Genomic DNA, 5535 nt, shown 5'->3' on the forward strand with positions numbered 1-5535 from the left:
GCGATCCTGAGATTATCGGCGCAGAACAGAAGCGGTTCTTGAATTGATCACACGACATTACGTAAGATTACAGCTTCGAGAACTTGTTCGGGATTGATTAGAGGAGACCCTGTTCTGGATCTTTTCCGAGCCCGATCTCCACCTCCCCTAACCCACCGAAGACGGTAGCGACGGGAAAGATTCCGATTTGGAATCGTGTATGGGTAGTATGACGCTATGAAAAAGGTCTTAGAACACCCCATCCAACCATCCAACTGCTTGAGTCGTGGGGGCCTTTTGATCCCTGAAAGAAGGTCTCTATATAAAGTGACTTATAGCAGCTCCTACATTCGAGGCGAGGTTTGGCCTCGGGTGTTAAGTTCGCCAGGAACCATAAGCCTTTGTATGCATCTGAGCATAATGGGTTCGGTGAAGGCTAAGGGACTAGACAGCCCACCTCCTAGCTTCATCTCTTACTAGAGATGCCGCTAAGAGGATCCCTTTCATTCCCATGTAAGCTGCTTTCACCTGAGGGACCTCTCACAAACTCCCATAGATATTAGAAACAGACCTCGAAACGAGAAACAGAACAAGAATAAGAGAAAGCAGAACGAGCTTTGGTTAATTATTCCCCAGTGTGATCTGTTAGCCCTAAGCAATATCTGCAAAACGGCTCACGCTATTAATAACGTGAACTTCAACCAAAAGCGGACAAAAAGAGATCGCCGATCTTTTCCGCCAGTAGCTGAGATGTTCAGTTGACTCCCAGGCCTTGATGGAAGGGCGGCTACCTTCGAAACTGCAAAAGCAAAAGGCCCGGGGCGCAGGACGAACAATGAATGAGTGTAAGCTTCGTGGCCCAATCGACGGTGCTGACCACGGGACTCGTTATCGTAATAGCGGGAGGGAGCAAGGCAGTGACAACTTGGGGATTGTCATTGAGCATCCCTTGACGCCCGAGAAAAGTAAGTTATCGATGGCTCTTCTGTCTGAGACAGACCATCTACGCTCGCGGCATCCCTTACGGAGTATAGCTCACATCCAAGCATCTGGTTGGGGAACGGGGCAACGCCCATGAAGCTCCGGAAACGGAAGGCCCGCCAGGCTGTATGCTCTTGGAAATAGGATTCTTCACCAAGCTCCAGAGCTGACACGGGGACCCATTAACTTCTTCAAATTGGATCGTAGATGACAGCGAATCATACGTAAGGTATTCAAACTCGCGTTAAATCACCGTCCTAACTGCCTGCCTGCCTGCCTGCCTGCCTGCCTGCAATTTGGAGTGAAATCATACCATAACTCGAAACGCCTTCCGTCATAGCTAAATACGGGGAGGAGATGCCAGCATGACGGGAAGAGCCGTGTGAGGCCTATAGCTCATGCACGGTTCGGGAGCCAAGCCCCAGCAGTAATGGTGCGGCTTAGGTTAACTGTATAATTCTAGTCCCACTTTACTACGTGAAGGCGCTCTATAATATTCAGTGAAACCATTATAATACAGGGACAAAAGTCATGATGGGGACAGAGGTTTAATCAAACTGTTACACCCGCAGAATATGATCTTGGTGAATACAGGACTGAAAACTCCTGTAATCCTTTTAAAACATGAAGTGACAGCAAGAGCGCCAATCACCAAGTAAGCAAAGTTTAATTCTGTTGGGATCGAAGATTCGAATCTGGAAAAAGTGGAAGAGCTTCGTGAACCAAAAATTATTTTGCCAGAACCACGTAAACCGGAAATTATTTTGTCAAAACCATTGAACAAGAAAATAGTTCGGATTGAACTAACCAAGATTTGGCGTGACCGCGACAAGGTCAAAGGGTTGATTTTCAATTTAATGAAGGGTGGGTATGCCGCAGTTACTGCAGGGTTCGTGGCTTTCCTTTTCAGGAGTCCCTTTCGCAAAAATGAGAGTGAGAGGTTCCACAAAAAGAAGAAATTTTACAAAAGTAGAAAATTTAGGTTCCACAAGAATAAAAGCAGAAGTGGGAAATTTGGAAACAAAGGTCTAAAGTTTCGCAGAAGCAGAAATGAGACATTCTGCAGAAGTAGGACATCCAGAATTCTGAACACGAACCCAATAAAGCGTAATATTGCGGTAAAAGAAGAGATTCGTGCTGCGCTAGTTTCAGAAAAGAAAAAGCACCATTGAATCGAAAGCCGCCCCCTAACCAGCAGTCTCTTCCTAAGCACCAACAGCAGCAAGAAATAGTTTATTTACATGAGTAAGAAACTGACGTATTTCCATCGGTCGCTTCCGTTTCGTATATTAGTTATTTTGTATGCTTCGTATAGTTTTCTGTGAATTAGCATTAAAAGGTTCTTTAATAGGCATAAACAAGTCGTGTTGGCAGTACGCTGGTCGGCTTCACAAGCAAGCTGCGGGTCTTTTTCAATCACTAATTCTTATTTTGCCCAAAATCGTTGTCGTTGGTTCACATTTTATGGCATCGCAGAAATTGATTGTAAGGCTTTAGATTATTTCAAAGGGTGGCCTAAGGTCACCCCCCTTAAATGAGAGTCCCGCCTCTCTTCATTTAAGCGGGAAAAACGTTCTGCTGGCTGGGTAACATAATGGCAATGTATTGGACTGCAAATCCTGGAATGACGGTTCGACTCCGTCCCTAGCCTATTCTTCTTCCAAGCTCTTTTGCCATTTCCGAGTGAAAAGATTGCTGCTTTAAAGTGGAAAGAAAAGTGCAAAGCATCTTCTTGCCAGTGATTCATCAAGATTGCCGCCGGCTCGGTTTAAAGTGAAAAGAAAAGTGCTGCTTTGCTTTGCTTTGCTGGATTCGCAGATTATGGCCAGAAGATGATATTGCCTTCTTGCATGATCCTTCTGAATTTTACCAACGGAATTTCGAAATTCCAGCATTCAATTCTTTCCGCAATCTGAGCCGCATTAAAGATTATCGTATAATAATCCATGAATATTCAGGCCTTCTTGAAAGTTCAAAAGAAGAACTTTGGTAGCCATTTATATTACACTTTTTACCGCTTCTTCTTCTTCCGCAGTGCAGTTTTCTTGCGCTTCATGAAGAAAAGGTGCTGTTTGAAATTGTAGCTTGAATCTTATCGGAAAACTAACTCTAGGCCTTCTTGATGAACAGCTATGGATAATACGGCGGAAGTTGCTTGCGGGGAAGAACCAAGGTGGTGGATGAACCCGCTGCTTCATCAGCGCGATGAAGACGATTAACGCTACTTATCGGCTACGGTAAAGTCAGACGGCCCTCAATCAACCAAAAAACATTACTGAAGATGGCCTGCGTAGCGCATACGATCTCCAATCACTAAGAGATGCAAAAGAAATTGGCTACTTCTCTGACCAAAGAGGGCAATGACGACGTAGTAATAGTTGGTAGTGACTCCTCTCATGGTTTAGGTAGCTCAGTTGGTTAGAGCAAAGGACTGAAAATCCTTGGGTCAGTGGTTCAAATCCACTCCTAAACAGCGAATTATTAGGTTCAAATCTCAATTATGCGCTAGATGCAACTAAAACCCGAAACCTCTTTGAGCTAGAGCCACAGAGCTCTCTATCTGTCCGATCTTAGCACCAACCCTGAGCAAATGGTGTGGCCTACCTGCTCCGGACGAGTGGCTCGAGAATAGCGCAAAACCAAATTATGGAAATTTCGCGTAAAGTGTGGTGGACAGCCTGCCCCCTGTGGATAGGTTTTTGGGTAATATTTGTTTTTCAGATTTCCCTTCCCTTCCCTTCCCTTCCCTTCCCTGTACGCACGCGGGATCTTAATTGGAGACGTAAGCGTCGCGGAAGGGCGGGCGGCATTCTCCCCACGCACGACGGTACCCCGTTTCTTTATAAACACGTAATCAGGGATTGGCTCTCTTTCGCGAACTTTCTATACTCCGAAAGACGACAAAGAATAAGACCAGTTCTTGTTCCAACCTGAGCTTCAATGCTCGCACCTACTCTCCGCCTTTACTCAAGGATACCGCCTTTCCTTTCCTTTCCTTTCCTTTCCTTTCCTTTCCTTTCCTTTCCTTTCCTTTCCTCTCAAGGCTTCTGTGCGCTTTCTTTTTGCTCGTGGTTTTGATCCTACTGAACACTTATTCTTACTATTAGAGTATGAAATTCCACCTTTTTCTATTTATAAAGGGATTTATTGGAGGGAAGGAAGGGAGGTCACTACGCTAAAGCGCCTTCGCGGCGGAAGGGAGGTTTGAAAGGTCAATTCCCCTTTCCTGAAGTGCGTTTTGTCAGGCTAAGAAAAGGGTAAATAGAAGTCTCGGTTGCCCGCCCTTTATATCCCTTTATAGAAGTCTTTAAGCGAACAAGCTTTCTCTTCCCTTCCATTTCCGCAACAATGGATAGAGCCGTCATACTACCTTCACCTAATTGGAGACTTGATTTAGCCGCTCTTTCCAAAAGACAAGAATGTAAATGAAAAACATCTCCCGGATATGCTTCTTGCTAGATGGTCTTCTTAGTAACAGAGAGATTTGTCGATAAGCTTGGGCTTGTTTAGAAAGATCATCGTGAATAATCAAGGATGGCTGTTTACGATGGACTGTCCTCTCCTGAACAGATTCGCAGTTGGGCCGAAAGAGAGTTACCTAATGGAATGGAGACCTGGGCAAGTTGATTAACCTTCTACGTTGCATTACAAGACTCATAAACCAGAGAAAGATGGTTCATTTCGTGAAAGAATATTCGGGGGCGGAAACTACCGATCTGTCGATAATGAAGAAGAATATTCCAATTCTCGTAAGCATTGTGGAGTCAAGTTTACCGACTCTCGGGTTCGAAGATATCGAATGGGATACATCAAACTAGCATGTCCAGTAACCCACGCCAAAACGAATTCCCAAAAAGTTACATTGCAAATCGCTAAACCCCGAACTAGAAAGCCCAGTATATTGCGATGCGTGACTCGGGAAACCAACCTATGGGTTCTTTCATCAATTATTGGAGCTTGCTTGAAATAAGCACGATAGTTCATTCTTCACTGATTGATGGGCTATAGTCCAACGTGATTTGATTTGGCATATGAGTGAAAGACAACCGCTTCTTCCGCTTCCGCTTCCGCTTCCGCTTCCGCTTCCGCTTCCGCATGATGAAAACCGCTTCTTTTCTTCGGCCGGCTTCTTCCGGAAATGGGTAAATCTCCCCGCTTCATCCGCGGAAGCAGGATTTGAACCGTAGACCAATCGCGGATGAAGCGGTTAACAGCGCGCGCTGAGCCACCAACAAAAAAAATGTACGGTTAGTATCATATACATTCTTTGACTCTTGTTACTTGAGCCGCCTCTGAATTTGCAAAACGTTAAGCCGACATTTCCTAAACTTTACGTACACCCTAACTCTTATTATAGGAAGAAGCGGCAGCGATAGCAATCCTATTTTTATAGAGCCCCTGACCTACATTTTGTTTGGTGACATGTTGGAGGATTCTATACGCTCTAAAGGATACAGAGACGTGATAGCGAAGGGGAGAGCACAAGGTTTGGTGGTTATAGGACTTACCTTAGACGAGACAGGAGCACCGTTGAAGAGAGATATGAGATCTTCTCTTGTGTTGCAGATGATGGAG

The 5535-nt window shown here is 45.0% G+C and overlaps 1 non-coding gene across 1 annotated transcript; it reads left to right on the plus strand.

Moving 5' to 3' along the window:
• Positions 1-3359: 3359 nt before the first annotated feature.
• Positions 3360-3433, plus strand: TRNAF-GAA (transfer RNA phenylalanine (anticodon GAA)). Its single transcript has one exon. It is a non-coding gene; the product is annotated as a tRNA-Phe (tRNA).
• Positions 3434-5535: the final 2102 nt, after the last annotated feature.

This window comes from Azolla caroliniana, unplaced genomic scaffold, assembly GCF_043228905.1.
Source record: "Azolla caroliniana isolate FFs.n. ecotype wild unplaced genomic scaffold, voAzoCaro1.0.p SCAF_27, whole genome shotgun sequence".
Lineage (NCBI taxonomy): Eukaryota > Viridiplantae > Streptophyta > Polypodiopsida > Salviniales > Salviniaceae > Azolla > Azolla caroliniana.